This window comes from Microcebus murinus, chromosome 3 (genome assembly GCF_040939455.1).
Source record: "Microcebus murinus isolate Inina chromosome 3, M.murinus_Inina_mat1.0, whole genome shotgun sequence".
NCBI classification, from domain to species: domain Eukaryota; kingdom Metazoa; phylum Chordata; class Mammalia; order Primates; family Cheirogaleidae; genus Microcebus; species Microcebus murinus.
This window is the reverse complement of record NC_134106.1, coordinates 81,099,015-81,116,288: the sequence shown is the minus strand read 5'-3', so window position 1 is coordinate 81,116,288 and position 17,274 is coordinate 81,099,015. Positions and strand designations below refer to the sequence as shown.

At 35.7% G+C, this 17,274-nt stretch overlaps 1 protein-coding gene across 4 annotated transcripts in view; it reads right to left on the bottom strand.

The window, feature by feature from the left end:
* The window catches only part of IL18RAP (interleukin 18 receptor accessory protein), a 41,234-nt gene extending 39,865 nt beyond the window's left edge, over positions 1-1,369 (bottom strand). For 3 of the 4 annotated variants that reach the window (XM_012740537.2, XM_012740540.2, XM_012740539.2), the window contains exons 1-2: positions 1,273-1,369; positions 980-1,129 (exon numbers count right to left, since the gene is read on the bottom strand). The gene's annotated coding sequence lies outside the window, so the exon portion shown is untranslated. Of the gene's footprint in view, positions 1-979; positions 1,251-1,272 lie in introns of those variants that run through there. The other variant, XM_076001066.1, reaches the window with a different exon arrangement.
* Between the last annotated feature and the right edge of the window lie 15,905 nt (positions 1,370-17,274).

The following is a 17,274-nucleotide window of genomic DNA, read 5'->3' as shown; positions in this document are numbered from 1 at the left end:
GACGCTTTCGTGGAAGTAAAATGATGTTGCACTCATTTACTTTCTGTAAAGACGAGTGTTGTCTTTCTCATTTTACAGATGGACAGCCAAGGCTCACGTTGCCCGGTAGGATTTAGAAGAGAGATTGCCCTCCAGGTGTAGAAGGTCTCAAAGCTTCTGATTTTCCCATCGCCACATGCAGTCCCTCACAAAAGAGAATGTGAGCCTGACAGGGCTTCAAGAACCTGCAGGTCTCGTTCCCAAAGCATTTTCCAGATGCATTTTTTGAAAATCATATTTCTTTTGTCAGAGTATGAAGATTTCAGTCAGTTATATCTTCAACTATCTTTGGGGGAAATAATGAATTAAAATTTTCGCTGACCAAAGCTTTTGATGGGAGAAGGGGAGGAGAGAGAGGAAAACGCTGGAGTAGGTAGGTGTCAACAGGGGATCTGAGGCCCAGGAAGAGGAATCTCACTGTCAAAGGCAGACTTAAACTACTTTGCATGAAGGACACATGTGCAAATAGAGATTTGGTCTGGTATAATAGTAACAGTATTTAATTGAAACTAATATTAAATTATTATGATTTTTACATGGTCCATGGTAGCTACATACCCCATTGTCTAAAGATAAGAGAAAATGAAGGGTGTGGTGCTTGCCCTCAAAAATCTTAAAATGGGTAGTTAAAATGGGCATTCAAATTCAGCAAACATCTTGAATCTCTCTACTCTTAACTATTCCTGTAAAATGCTCAAAGCACTATGGATAGATTTATTTTATAACCACCAGTTTTTAAAAAAGTGATAAAGTTTTTTATAAAAACTCCATATATATGAAGATGTAAATTATACTAGTGAGATAGTACATCTGTTATTCTACAATATGTCAGGAAAAGTAATTGTATTAGCAATTCATTTTGAAAATTACTTAAGCTCTTTTCCCAATTTATATTTTTGGGTTAGGAAATCTAGTGAAAAAAAATTTACTATTGTCTTACCTTATTTCCTGTTCTTAAGACATAAAAAAAGAGGAAGGAACTTCAAGTCCTTATTTCAGTGACTGCCGGCTTTTGGTATCTGAAGAAAACCATGTGAAAACATCCATTTTCAAAGAGTTCTACTATATTTCTTCCTAATCAGAGGGATACCTGGAGAAGACACAATAGCCATTTAACTCACACAGTTTGAATTAATTATACCTAGAGAGAAAAAAGAAAACCTTTGGCATTTTGTAAATGACCATTAACATTGTGAAATGCATGGTCGTACAGAGGAAAATCAAATAAACTACCTTTATCAGTAGAAGGAAATGCCCTCAAGATGAAGCACGTAAAACTCTTCTTCGACCAGACTCCTTGACTAGATAAGGTTTGTGGTTGGGTTTAGTTGAAAGAGTGAGTAAGCCTGTTTCCTTTACAGGAATTTCCTGTAAAGAATATTAACATCAACTCATTTTCTCAACTGTGGGTTTTTTTTTTCTTCTTGTAAAACTAACCCCCAAAAGTGTAACCTTTAAGATAAAAACTAAAGCCTGTCTTGTGATTGACTTTTTAGTTCTGAAAAAGAAAATAAGATCTTTCCAATATCATTTATATGAAGCAATAATTTATTGATAAGAGAGGGAAATACATTTAAAGTCTTTAAGTTGCTCAACGATTTTCATACCTATTTATTAAGAGAACATTTCAGAAAAGAACATATAATTAAGAAGTCTATTGTTCGTGTGACAGAGCAACTAAAACCACTTAACACACAGGACACTCAGAGACCACACTGGTTATAAACAGTTCTGTCTAGAAAACATCTTGGTTAAGCCTAGATATCATCCTCCCTCAAGAACCTAATATTCTAATAAAGATAAGCCTGATATAGCTTAGCATATTGTGGGGGTGAGGGGAAACTTCTTCTTCACCCCAGAAGGTTCACTAAAAGATCAACTCACAACAAGGCTGATTAACAAGAGAAAGAGCTTTATTTACCATGTGCATAAGGAAAATCACAGAGTGATTACCCGATATCCCAATGGAGTACAGAAGTTTATATAATCTCATTTTAGAGGAGCAGTGGGATGAGGAATACAGGTAATTCTGTTTCAGGGCAATAAATAGTTACTAGGGAGAATGAATGGATGGGGAGAAACAGACTGATTTGTAACAGATTGATTTGTAACAGACTGCTTTGTAACAGATTGACTTGATTCTCTTTGGACATTACATTAACCTGAGAGACAGACACTATATTTAAAATTATTTTTTATCTTTATATTTACACTATATTTATATTTATATATACACTATGTTTAAAATTATTTGGGTCAAATCTTGTTGCATTCTTGATATGCTTTCCTGTAATATATTGAGATAGCAGGCAAGGGAAGGGAAGTCCAGTGTTATTTTTGATGGGTCATAAATAACATTATTTTTGATGGGTTTTTATGCAGATAGAGTGAAAGCCCTTTCCAAGGCCTGTTGATCTCTAAAGACCGTTAATTCAAAATATTATTTATACCAAAGGAGTCATGTTTTGGGGTGAAATTTCCTGAACTCCTTCAGCATCAAAGCTCCAAGCTACTTCTACATATAACTGGAAAATAACATAAATTACAAATGAAAACTAATTTTACTTTGGGATGAAGTGTAGAAGAGGAATTAGCAACTATAGCCAGGAATGACCTCCAAAAATGTATCAACCACTGATCACGAATCTGCCTACAATTGCAGGAGGATGTTAAGGTATTTTTTTTAAAGCCAATTCCAAGAGTGGTGAGAGGAGCAATGGAAAAGAGACTCCAGGAATGTGAAGCTCCAGGCTAACTGTGCATGTGGGACTAGCACCAATGATAAGAATAAGGGCAGCAGGCAGACCTAGGAAGTTTGGGAGAGGTATGGTTGGGTGGTGAAAGGCTAAAAATAAGGTGTTGTTTATGACAAGTCTTCATAACTGTCCAGTTGAACTGAGTGAATTGGGTTGTGGGAGCTGTCCTTGTGAAGTTTTGGAGATCCAAGGGGTTTTTGATCAGTTCTACAAAGTCAATGTCAACTCCTCAAAGCAGTCTGGTCATATCTGAAACTATGCCATTCCAGTTAAAACCTTGGTAAAAGAACCAGTGTCTCCAATTGTGTCTTGTTACATGAAACAGATTCTTATTGAACTTACATAAAAAACTAGATTGCCACAAAATAAGAATACTCATAAATAGTTTCCCAATCTTGGAGACATTGGGTGGAGAAAAAGGCAAATGTTTCAACTTTGCTCACAAAGGTATATTTTACCCAATTGCTATAAGATATAAATAACTCCAAATAAAAAAGTTTTCTTGACTCTGTAAAACAAAATATAAAAAGAATCAACAATGTTTCAAATAAAAGTTATTAAAAATCATTTCAGTCTTCTATCAGTTCATTTCCGTGTAATCAATTCTTTTTCTGCTTAATGTTGGCTTAGCAATCTTCATGAATTCATCATTTTATTAGTGCTCTGAAAATTTTTACTTAGTTCAGTGATGTGATTTCCAACGTTATCAGAAACCTGTATTCATGAGTATTTTCCAGGGTTCTTTTCTATGAATCTTGAAGAAAACCAATTTTGAACTGTAGCCAATTATAAACCACTTTTTGAGAAGTACCAAAGTAAAATAATAACTGTGAGTGACAAAAGACTTAGAGTATCCATAAAGATGTGATTGATGAGGAAACCTGGTTATTTCTGTGGCATATAATACTTTAACCATAATTAATAATTAATAACCATAATTTTGTTGAAGAAGATATATTAAGACATATCAAAATTTTAGGACTCTCACATAATTTTTGGACACATATTAGTAACCTCTCCATATAAATATAACTCAAATTCTTATTTGAAAATGCTTCCTGTACAATTTTAACATACTAAATAAGCTTAATATGTCTGTCTTGGACTTCCAGGGGTTCCTTTTGGAAAAGACTTAATTTTAGAATTTGAAATTTGATTTGGGGAAGTCAGTCAAACATTAAAAGTTTAAAACACTTGATCAAAATAGGATCACAGATCCCTGAAAAATAATGGTCATTCATTTTTTAACAGAGGTAAATCTCTGAAAAAAGGACAACAAAATGTTTTATGAGTTGTCTCTTTAACACTCCCCACTCTTTTCAGGAATTAAAACCTGCATTTCTTCTGGAGGCCAGTAATCAAAGGGACAGAAAAATGTTCTTTGCTGTTTGTCTTCTAGTATCTTAAACCACAAGAGATAGCTGATCATAATTGTTTGGACAAGTGTCATCAGATCATGGTCCCTGGAAATAAAGTTGACTGAAACCACCAATTATAGTTAACCAACAATAATCTGAAGCCACACATGTGATACTCAGTCACGTAGACCCAGGCTCAACTGTTGAACCTTTCCCCTCTTTAAAAAGCCCTGTTTTTCTGCTTAAAGATAGGATGGTGGTCTTTTGAGATGCTAGTCTACCACCCTCCTCATTTGCCAGCAAATTAATAAATTTCTCTTTCTTTTTCCTCAAACCACTTCTCATTCTTCATTCTCAGTGATACAGCCTTGGGGACAAGTACTAAACTTCCTGTAACAATTTAGCCAAAATGACAATTAAAAAATTTCAAAAAGCAAAAACCTTTACTTTTTGAGAGAGAGGAGACTCAGTTTTCCAAATAATCAAAAGACCTAATAAAAATAACATGAGGTGAACACTTCCTCCAGCCCCCCTTTTTTTCTTGAAGTTTACTGAAAAGGTGAACACAAACCTTTTACCATCTCTCATTAATACTACACAAAAATATTTTTTTTGAAACTGCCTGAGGCCAGTAATCAGAGGGACAGGGATGTGTTCTTTGTTCTTTGTACCACAGGAGATGGCTCAATGGAATTCTTCCAGCTGAGGTCATGAGATTGTCTTTACTGGAGATGCTATAGTTAAACAACAATAGCCCAAAGCTGAACACTCCTTTTAAAAGCTCTGTGTTTCTGCTTATAAATAGGACGATGGTACTTTAAGATGGGAGTCTACCATCCTCCTCATATGCCAGCAAATTAATACACTTCTCTTTCCTTTTCCTCAAACCATTTGTCCTTGTTCTTTCTTTGGCCTCAAGGACAAGTACCAAAATTTTGCTAACATCACTTCTATATTGGATCCTGGGACCCCAGAAAGAGGGAAACACCATGGGACTTGGAAGCACAACATATCCGTGGTGTTCCTTGCTACAAGGACATTACCCTGAGTCTGGTGGGTGACCTAATGCCAACCAGGACACTCTGTGACAGCCCATGCCCCACATGAGTCATATCCCATGGTGGTGAGTGTTCCCACAACCCCCAAGTGTACAAACCTGCCTTTATTTCTGCCCAAAGAAATGAGTACCTCATTCAGTAACAACCATTCATGTTTAAAAGTGGCAAATGCAGTGTTGCCTAGCTAATAAATGTTTGGATTAGGGCAATGAAACAAGAAATCAACAGATTGATAGTCTAAAGGAAGCCAATGAAGCTTTACATTTTTCTCAGCAAAAATCATGCTAACAAGATAGGGAGCAAAGAGAGGGATCAAACATTTTTAAAAAGGCACTTTAGTCAATGCATAATATTCCAGAAATAGGATTCAAAAGAGGAAAAAGCAAAAAGGCGTTTCCCACCCAAAAAATTACAGCTTAAATATTAGCTTTCAATTAAGTTGACTTCTGAACACAGAGCTCTAAAAAAGAAAATCGCTTCCAAATCTTCTATCATCAGATTTCATCTGGGAGGAACATAAACTAGGTCTCCCATTTGGTTTGTCTTACTCTAAAACCAGCTTTTTTCTTTTTCCAGTCAGATGTACAAATGAATTGTTTTAGACATTTCAAAGGATCCAATTTTGCTTACTGCTGCTTATGACCATTCCAGGTGAGGTGGATCCACTTTCCTAGATATCTACACGAGGGTCCTCCATAAGTGTTATACGTGAATCTAGCAGGTGTTTAACCAGAGTTGGTCATAGATGAAAAACCAAGTCTCAACCTCAAATAGTAGAAAACAGCTGCAATCTTAAAAGCCCGCTATGTGAAATGAAACCACTGATGCCATACTTACAATCCCTTGACCTGAACCTGCTATCCTGAAATAGAGGCAGAAAAACCTTGACCCTTTCTTTCCTGCTGTGAGACAAGTGGGAAAAAAGGAAGTTCTCTTCAAAGCTCTTTACTTGAATCTCCTGTCCAAGAAGACAGAGATCAAAGCCCTCACTCTGAAAGAAAAGAGAAGGTTTGCAAAACAGCCCAAATAAAGTCTAGACCTTCAACCAAAGGGAGGCCTGAATCCAGGAGAGCCCCATGGGACTTGTGAGGCTGGAGAAAATGCAATGAGTTCATGCTTGTATCAAGCCTTGCTTTCAGGGAGAAACACCAGATAATGGAAAGGAGTCACTCTGAATCCTACCAACTATGCCAAGTATGACCACTCAAAAGGAAGAAGGTGAAGCAAAGTTCATGTAAGTAGAGAGTCCGGGTTAAAGCTGAGGACAGTGACTGAGGAGCATAGATTCAAGTTGCTCTGAATTTGCAACAGGGGAGCAATGATTCAAGTGCCCTAACACTCCAGTTAGCAGCAGTTACAAATGCAATTTTCAAAGGAAAAAAAAAAAAAGAGGCAGTTCCTAAATTGTTTACCAAGAATTTACATTAAAATAATAATAATATAACCTATTGATTTGCTATACATTGTTCTGCCTATCACAAATTCCAGGTATGTGAAGATAATGGGCAAGGCAGCTAGTCAGGAACAAAAATACCTTTAAATAATGGCCCCCAGATAAGGAATGCATGACTGAAATCCCATATTCACGTCTCTGGGCCTGATAAACTTTGCATACTTCATGTAGCTCAGACTACTCTGAGCTATTTTTCTTTTTTCCCTGGGAAATGTCATCATACAGACAAATATGAGAAGGCTTTTGCCCTTCAGAAGTTAACAGCTTACTGAGGGAGAGGGAGTTCTAAAGGTTATTTCTTATATGGTAATGTTAGAGGTGTGCACAGCAAACCATCGGAGAGAGGCTCTCAGTCAAGCTAGGGACTAAAGGATGACTTCTAGAGGGAATTCACTGAATGTTTACTAATTTTTTGAAACTTTAAGTGTAGATGGTCAAATTGATCCTCTCTAATATTTGCACACCCTTCCCTAGACTTTTTTTTCACTAACTCTCCTTTATGACTATTTGATTCTCCCCTCAGGACATTGTTTCTCTAACAACACTAGAATTGTGGTTGTTTTCTCTCTCAGACTCCTTGTGTTATTGGTATCCTGCCACTGTACCTCCCTTCTCCCTCCTTGTGCTAAGCCACCCATTACCCCTCCTTGCGCAGTCATCCACAAAGTCACTCTATTCCACTCTCTGACAAGTTTAGCTCCCCAGCACTCTTACTGTCACCAGAACCCTTCCTGTTTTGATTCTGGGTCATTTTAGTATTTACATAGATGATCAGTTTAACATCCTGGGTTCTCAGTTCTTTGACTTCCTCTCCTCCAAAGCTCTTGTCCTCCACCCTTACCTTAGCCATTTATTCCCATGGTCATACCCTATACTTGTCATTACTAATAATCGCTACACCTTTATATTCTCAGTTTCAAGAATCCCATGTTATATTCGAGATTCACAAGGCCGCAGGACAGAGAGACAGAGTCACCAAGGCTGTAATTATCAAAAGGAGTTTTATTGTCTAGCTCCAGCTAGGGTCCGAGCCCCCAGAGTTCCAGCGCAGTGGCCTCTTCTCTGGGCAGGGACCCTCCTTTGTGTGTTAGTCCCCTTTTTATAACTCAGTTGTTTACACACTGGTCATGCATCCCCATCCGCCCCCACAGTGAATGCCCTGTTTCTGAACCCCAAACCATTCTCTTCTTAGGGTATGTTCTCTTTTTAGAGAACCACTGCTTCCTTTAGCCCTCATACAAAGGGTACATGGGAGGTAAGTGTCTTGAGGGCTTACACATCTGAAAATCTCTATTTTGCCCTCATGTTTGAATAATAGTTTGGCTTAGTAGAGAACTTTAAGTGACACATTGTAAACGAAAAAGAAAAATCCCAGGAGCCCCCCACCCACCGCCGCAATCCCTGAAATTCATTATGCCAAAAGGGAAAACTGAGAACTGAGCCACACAAACATTTGCCATCCTCTCCCCAGTGAGGTACAGGGATACTCTTTTAAGAAACGAAGGGGCTTAGAAAATGGCTAAACAGAATTTTTCTCTTTGGACTAGGTATGGGAGGGAGAAATGGGTTGGCAAGATAGTCTTGTTATGCATATAAATCTCATAACAGCCCTCAGGGAAATGGTTTTTTATTCAGCTTTTTAAGGGTACCAGACTCTCTACAGATTTGTCCCAGAACAAATAGGCATGGCCTGGGCGCATTTAATAGAGATTCTCTGCAGACGGAAATCTCTCCCCCAACCTATCCGTGTAGACAGCCTTACAGCATATTCCTGTTTGCCTGTAGCCATCTCAAAACATGACAAAGAAATGTATTTGAGGTTAAAATATTTCTTATTTCCTTCAGCCCTATAAAAACTCTTTTAAGATATACAGCCCCTATAAAATGGGTGCATGTCAATTATAATCTTAGGACTTTGGCTTGAGTGAATTCCTAACTGTTAATTACAAGTTTATCTCAACAGATGCAAATCCAAGAAGACATAAGATCATTCTTCTACCCGCCCTGAAAAGATTTACAACATTGAATACTTCCTCCACCCGCTTTTATGAATGTTCATCTTATCTTATGTAGATTTACTAGAATACCATCAATGGCTTTACTGCTCACCTCCTTCACCCTTCCCTTTTTCCTGTGAACCCCCTTTTTTCTTTAAATATGAACTCCTCACCCTCGTCTACGGAGAGACCAGTCCACAACAGATACTTTGTGGGATGTGCTTTTCCTGGGCACGCTCTTAAAATCTTGGCTTAATAAACCTCAACTGAATGTGACTCTCTCATTTTTCAGTCACTTATTAAGTTAACAACATCATTTCCCTCCAAAATCTTAAGGCATTTATCTATCCATTTTGCTGAGTAATTGGGGAACTCTTTCAATCTGGAAATGCATATTCTCCCAAATAATTAAAGAAAAGAGATATTTTCTTTAATTATTTCTAAAATAATTTTCATTGTTTCTCTACTCTCATTTTATAGAGCATCTATTCCCATTTTATAGACATTGTATTACTTTAGTTTACACTAATTTTCTAATTATTTTGGTATTTTCTCTATTTTCATTTATTTGGCTTTTTGTTTTACATTATGGGTGACACTTCACTATTCTCCGATTCAGATATTGTGCTTTCCATTTTAGGTCATTCATTTTAAATTTTCAGCTCCTCTTTACTATGCTCTGATGTAATATCAGACTTGCCCAAGTGGAAAGCTGTCCTATGTTCTTGTCTAGGAAGGCTCAACCTCAAAAAGAAATCAACCTTCCCATATTAATTTAAAAATTGAATGTGAACTCAATAAAAAGGCTATCAAGTTTTTTTTCTGGAGTTAAATATGCTATTTATAAATTTAATTTGAAAGAAAAAACATGCAAGAAAAATCAGAAAATTGCTAAAAACTAGGAACTTTGGGAAGTAGCAGAGGACATATCTACTACAAGATATTTAAACATACTACAAAATCTCTATCATTAAAACAGTGTAATATTACCATATGAATAGAAAGCTGACCATTTTCAAAAAAACCTCTTCATTTTGTTGATCTTTTGTATATTTTTTCAGTCTCTATTTCTTTCTGCTCTGATATTTATTTCTTTCCTTCCATTAATTTTGAATTTAGTTTGTTCTTGTTATTCTAGTTTCTTGAGGTGCAGTGTTAGTTTGTTTATTTAAAATTTTTCTTCTTTTCAGATGTAGGTTTTTATTGCTATAAACTTCCCTCTTGTGTTTCCACTTCCATTTTTCTCAAGAAATTCTTCCATTTCATCATTTTGATTTCATTATTGGTTATGGAGGAGCCTGTTGTTTGATTTCCATGTATTTGTAAAGTTTCAAAGTTTCTCCCGTTATTATTTTCTAGTTTTATACCATTGTGGTCAGAAAAGATACTGGATATGATTTTAATCTTTTTAAATTTACTAAGACTTGTTTTATGACCTAATATATGATCTATTTTGGAGAATGTTCCATGCGCAGTTGAGAAGAATGTATATCCTGCAGCTCTTGGATAGAATTGTCTGTGTATATCCATTGGGTTCATTTAGCAAGAATAAGAAAAACAGAAAGAAGACAAACAATATCAGAAATAAAAAAGGAGACACTAAAATTGATACCACACAAATACAAAGGATCAGAAGAGACTATTATGAATAACTAGATACCAACAAATTGGATAACCTAGAAGAAATGGACACATTTTGTGACACACACAACCTACCAATAGTGAATCATGGAGAAATAGAAAATCTGAAAAGACCAATAATGAGTAACAAGATTGAATCAGTAAAAAGTCTCCCATGGAAGAAAGGCCCAGGACCTGATGGCCCACTGCTGAATTCTACCAAATATTTAAAGGAGAACTAATACCACTTCTACTCAAGCTATTCTAAAAAATTGAAGAAGAGGGTATATTTCCAAACTCATTCTATAAAGCCAGCATTACTCTGATACCAAACCCAGACAAGGACACAACACGACAACGAAAAAGAAAACTACTATATCCCTGATGAACATAAATACAAACATTCTCAAAAAAAATTCAGCAAACTGAATTTCACAGCACATTAAAAAGATCATTTACCATGATCAAGTGGGATTCAGCCCAGGGATGGGAAGATACGAATCAATAAATATGACACATCACGGTAATAAAACAAAGGAAAGAAACTGTGTGATCATTTCAATGGATATAGGAAATTCCTTTGACAAAATTCAACATCCCTTCATGGTAAAAACTTTCAAGAAATTATTTATAGAATGTATAAGTACCTCAATGCAACAGAGGCCATATATAACAAGCGCATAGATAATATTCTGAAAGAAGAAAAATTGAAAGCTTTTCCTCCAAGATCTAGAGCAAGACAAGGATGCCCACTCTTACCACTTCTAGTCAACATAGTACTTTAAGTCCTAGCCAGAACAATTAGGCATAAGAAAGAAAGAAAAGGCATCCATTCAGAAAAGAAGAGGTGAAATTGTCCCCATTTGCAGATGGCATGATCTCATATACAGAAAATCTTAAAGAATCATTTAAAAGACTTTTAGAACTAATAAAGTAAATAAAGTTACATAATACAACATAAAAATACAAAACCATTATTGTGTCTATACAGTAATGGCAAGCTATCTGAAAACAAAATCAAGAAAACAATCCCATTTATAATAGCTACAAAAATAATAAATCACTTGGGGATAAATTGAAAAGGAGGTAAATGATCTCTGCACTGAAAATTATGAAACAGTGATGAAAGAAATTAAAGGATTAAAGGAAGAAAACACAAAAAATGGAAAGATATCCCATGCTTATGGATTGAAAGAATTAATATTGTTAAAATGTCTCTACTACCCATAGTGATCTACAGATTCAATATAATTTCTATCAAAATACCAATGACATTCTTCTGCATAACAGATAAACAATCTTAAAATTTGAGTGAAACCATAGAAGATCTTGAAGAGTCAAAGCAATCTTGAGCAAAAAGAATAAAGCTGGAAACATCACACTGCTTGACTTCAAAATATATTATAAAGCTATAGTAACCCAAATGGTATGGTATTGGCATAAAAATAGACAGATAGACTGATGAGCAGAAATAAATCCACGTACTTATAGCCAACTGATTTTTGACAAAGGTGCCATGAACACACAATGGAGAAAGGACAGTCTTTTCAATAAATGGTGCTGGAAAAACTGGATATACTCACATAGAAGAATGAAGCTAGATGCCTATCTCTCACCATATAAAAAAATAAACTCAAAATGGATTAAAGACTAAAACGTAAGACCCAAAGTGATAAAACTACTAGAAGAAAACTTCAGGGAAACACTTCATGACATTGGTCTGGGCAAGAATTTTTGGACAAAACACAGGCAACAAAATAAAAAGTGGACATACAGGATTATAACTAAGAAGATTTTGCACAGCAAAGGAAACAATCAGCAGAATGAAAAGAAACCTACAGAATGGGAGAAATTATTTGCAAACTATGCATCTGAAAAAGGGTTAATATTGGCAGGGCACAGTGGCTCACACCTGTAATCCTAGCACTCTGGGAGGCCAAGACAAGTGGATTGCTCCAAGTCAGGAATTCGAAACCAACCCGAGCAAGAGCAAAACCCCGTAATTGGCCAACTAATATATATATAGAGAAAAAATTAGCCGGGCATGGTGGCACATGCCTGTAGTCCTAGCTACTTGGGAGGCTAAGGCAGGAGGATTGCTTGAGCCCAGGAGTTTGAGGTTGCTGTGAGCGAGGATGATGCCATGGCACTCACTCTAGCCTCGGCAACAAAGTAAGACTCTGTCTCAAAAAAAAAGGGGGGGTGTGTTAATATTTGGAGTATGTAAGGAACTCAATAGCAAAAAAACCCCAAATAATTTCATTAAAATTGGGCACAGGCTCTGAATAGACATTTCTTAAAAGAAAACATGCAAATGGCCAACAGGTATATGAAAAAATGCTCAGAATCACTAAGCATCGGGAAATATAAATCAAAACCACAATGAGATATCATCTTACCCCAGTTAGAATGGCTATTACCAAAAAGACAAAACAAAAAACAAACAAAAAAAAAACAAAGAAAGAAAGAAAAAAAGATAGAAAGCAAAGCAAAGCAAAGCAAAGCAAAATAAGATACTGGCAAGGATTCAGAGAAAAGGCAACACTTAAACACCATTGGTGGAAAAGTAAGTTAATGCAGCCATTTGGAAAACAATATAGATATTCCTCAAAAAATTTAAAATAGAAATTGCTAGAAAAAAGAATTCTAAATGTTCTCACTACTAAGAAGTCCTAAATGTTATAAGGTGATGGATATGCTAAATATTCTGATTTAATTTTTATATAATGTATATATATGTATCCATGTATCAAAACATCACATTATACCCCATAAATATGTACAATTATTATGTGTCAATTAGAAACAAAATTGACCAATGTAGATAGTCCATAAATAGGTATAATTGGATATGGAAATTTAGTAGAAGTTAAATTGGGCATTCTAAATCAGTGGGTAAAAAATGACCTTTTTAAAGTGGTATTGTGATCAATGGATGGCCTTATGGAAAATAATGCAATGGATTCACTCTTTAAACTGCACACCAGAAGAAGTTCTAAATGCTCTGAAGATTTAAAATGATAAATGAATATATATAAGTATTGGAAGAATGGGTTATTCTTCTATAATTTGGGAGTAGGTACCTACCAAAAGCAAAGTAAAAAGACAAATGACAAATTAGAAAAAAATATTTGCAACTTACATCACAAAGTTTTAATATTGCTTATATGTAAAGACCTTTCAAATAGTAATAATGAAAGAGATCAACATTTCTAGAGAAAAATGGGCCAAAGCTAAGGGACCAGTATTCCTATATATTGATAATTGAAATGCAACATGGTACAATCCATATGAAGATGAATTTTGTCAATATTGAGCAAAATTACATATGCATTACCCTCTGATCCAGAAATCCTACATCTAAGAATCTATCCCATTTTCTAGCAAAAAATGTGAAAATATGTATGTATAAAACACCTATATAACATAATTTGGAAGAACAAAAGACTGGAAACATTTGGGACTGGTTAAATAAACTATGGTACAGCCATACAACAGTGTATCATGTATCTATGTGAAAGAACAGGAAATAGCTCCATATACAATTATGGAATAATTTCTAGAATATATTATCAAGGGGGAAAATCAAGGTGGAAAAATTGTACATAATATCTACCATTTATCTCTGAGAGGTAAGAAGAGATAAATATACATGTGTATTTATTTATATTAAAATATAGAAAGATAAACCAACATCATTTTTGCAAAATGTTTACCTATAGAAGGAGCAAAGAAGTGGCAAGAAGAGGAATAGAAAATATTAATATTGATTTCTCTGCATATATTACATTTTGTAGATTTGATCTTAAAAATGTAAATATTTTTACATATTATTAGAAAACAAAATAAAATTTTAAGAATCCCTAAGAAAACAAATAAATCTATCTGCATATTGAATTGATAAAACTACACCAAGAGGAATAATTTAAAATGACTTTAGAACATAACAACTTGACTTTATTTCTAATGAAATAGTCTAAAGGGATAAAACAATGCAAAAAAAACTTGAACTGCATTTAGTAAATAAAATATTGATAGATGTGTTAGTATCATAATTATTCTGAAGTATATGTATATTATGTGTGTTTAATATACACATTGTGCGATAAAGCAAATTAACAATTATGTGGATGTCATTGGGAATTGGGATTTTCTGTATGGAAGTGATATCAATGTAAAATTGATGAGACTAAGTAAAAGCTGTAGTCCTGAATTTAAATTGGACTTTTCAGTATTAATTCATAATTCATTTTATATATGTGTATGTATTTCCTTGCTCTATCTACTTAAAAAGCCTAGAAACTATGATGAACCTAGTTAAGACTGAGCAACCCTAAGAGTCTCCACATATAACTTCCCACCAAAAGGGATTATGGCTCTTGGAGAAATGGCTTTGAAACAAAGAAAAGAACAAGTTAAGTCTAGAACATCTTCTCATAGCAGGAAACCACAACAACAGCAACAAAAGGAAATGATCAAAAATACAACAGTGGTATCAAAAGGACTTATGAGTCGATCTGAAGATGGCCAAAGATAGACAATTTGAGTGTTAGGGAATTAATGTTGTTAAATGTTGGCAATCATATTGTGGTTTCATAGGTAAACATCTATTTCTTGGAGATGCATGCTGAAGTATTTGACAGTGATGTCATGATGCAAAAAAATTATAGCAAAAATAAATAGTACAGCTGGGCGCGGTGGCTCACGCCTGTAATCCTAGCTCTCTGGGAGGCCGAGGTGGGTGGATTGCTCAAGGTCAGGAGTTCAAAACCAGCCTGAGCAAGAGTGAGACCCTGTCTCTACTATAAATAGAAAGAAATTAATTGGCCAACTAATATATATAGAAAAAATTAGCCGGGCATGGTGGCGCATGCCTGTAGTCCCAGCTACTCGGGAGGCTGAGGCAGGAGGATCGCTTGAGCCCAGGAGTTTGAGGTTGCTGTGAGCTAGGCTGACGCCATGGCACTCACTCTAGCCTGGGCAACAAAGTGAGACTCTGTCTCAAAAAAATAAATAAATAAAAATAAATAAATAAATAGTACAAAAAGTACAGTGAGGGATTAATGAAAGATAGGAAAATGTTTATAATCTTTGAATCTGAATTGTAGATATGTCAGTATTTATTGTATATTTCCTTCTACTTCCCTGTATGTTTCAAAAATTTTATAATAAACATTGTAAAAAGTAAAGCCAGGTCTTCTTCTTTTTGTCTTTTCAGTTAACACAAGCTTGAATTCCCTCTTGACCATACTTTTTCTAAATTTCACAATTTGAATGTAATAATATAATAACATTGAAAATCAAAAGAAACAACTTCAAAAGCCAATAACTAGTTTACAACTCATTGCAAAACAAATGTAACTTTAACATCACACTACGATTTTATTTTTAAAAATCAACTTTATTATCAATATTATTCATCAGGCTTAGCTCAAGTGCCTCGATAATTTCAAAAATATCTACTAATGAATGAAAATGTAAGGGTATTAGCTATCATGTGCCTTGGGTTGTGAGTTTCTAAAGATGAATTTTAAAAAGTGATTTGATTCAAGAAAACTAGTTTTAGAAAGTCTGTGATCTGCTTAGGTGCTTACTTTGAAGAGGACAACTCTCATTTGGATGCTAATTTCATATATATTTGTTAAAAATGCATCCTAATTATAATTTCTATTTTCCTAACACCTTCATTCATCTTTAAACTTCATTCTGCACATAGTGCAAATGATCATTGAATACAATATAAATAATGCAACCAAATCTTTTGGAGATTTTAAAGCTGATTCTTATGCCCGACATATTTCTAAAAACCCATTTATTCATTCTTTCATTTTCAGAGGCCATTTGAGATAATCATTCTAAGTTCACAGTGCAGTTTTCAGGTATGTTTTAGAGGTTATGTTGGTCCATATGAGGTCTAGCTGTAAACAGTAACAAGCACAATATAAGTGGCCTTAGTCTATTTCTTTCCAAGGTCACCCTACCACGAAGATGCCTTCTGGTCAGCTCTATGTGCTAGGAACCAGAGCCAAATGTCCTTCACGAGAAAGATTCTAAGCCTCAAGGCACTGACTTACTGGCCTCTGTGCTCTGGGGCTCCCTCCTCTGTTTCATTTTAACAGTGGCCACTTGGAAAGCATCTAAAACAAATGACAGACTGGAAGGGGCACCTCTAAGGTGATCTCTGTTGGCATTTGGGGGGCAGTGCCCAGCTTCCCCGCCCTGCTAAGAATGTCATTCAAAGCTGTTGCTCCTAGTGCTCCCAGTTAGGTGCACAAAAACAACTGGCTTTCTCAGCCCTCAACAATTCTATCTTCGGGGGTTCTCCATCAAGTCGGACTGCAGCCCGGGCGGTTCTGGAGCTGGGCTGCGGCAGGAGCTTCCCGACAGCACCTATTTCTCTCTGGCTGTGGTAACCTCGGCAGCTCTTTTGGCAGCCCAGGTTTTTTAGTGTGTGTGAATTTGGAAGATATCCCTGGAAAAGGAGCCTGGAGTGGGTTTCTTTATCTCTCTAAACAATTCTGTAACCATTTCTGGTTAAACTAGCTAGGGAGAATTATGTTCATTACATCTAAACCATGACCTTTTAGAAGGTCATTAAAATCAAAAGCATAGGGTGATGTTAAAGTTACCTTTGTATTTATTTATTTTGTTATATTTGAGATTCGCAAGGCCGCAGGACAGAGAGACAGAGTCACCGAGGCTGTAATTATCAAAAGGAGTTTTATTGTCTAGTTCGAGCTAGGGTCCGAGCACCCAGAGTGTCAGCGCAGTGGCCTCTTCTCTGGGCAGGGACCCTCCTTTGTGTGTTAGTCCCCTTTTTATAACTCAGTTTTAACACACTGGTCATGCATCCGCCCCCACAGTGATTCTTACTTCATCCTGCCCCTGAGAAGCTCTAACCTGTTCTGGGTCCTAGCTGAGAGACTCCGGTTTCTACATGCTTTGTCTTTTTCCTCTGCATCCCATAATATACTCATAATCCCTTGCGGTTAG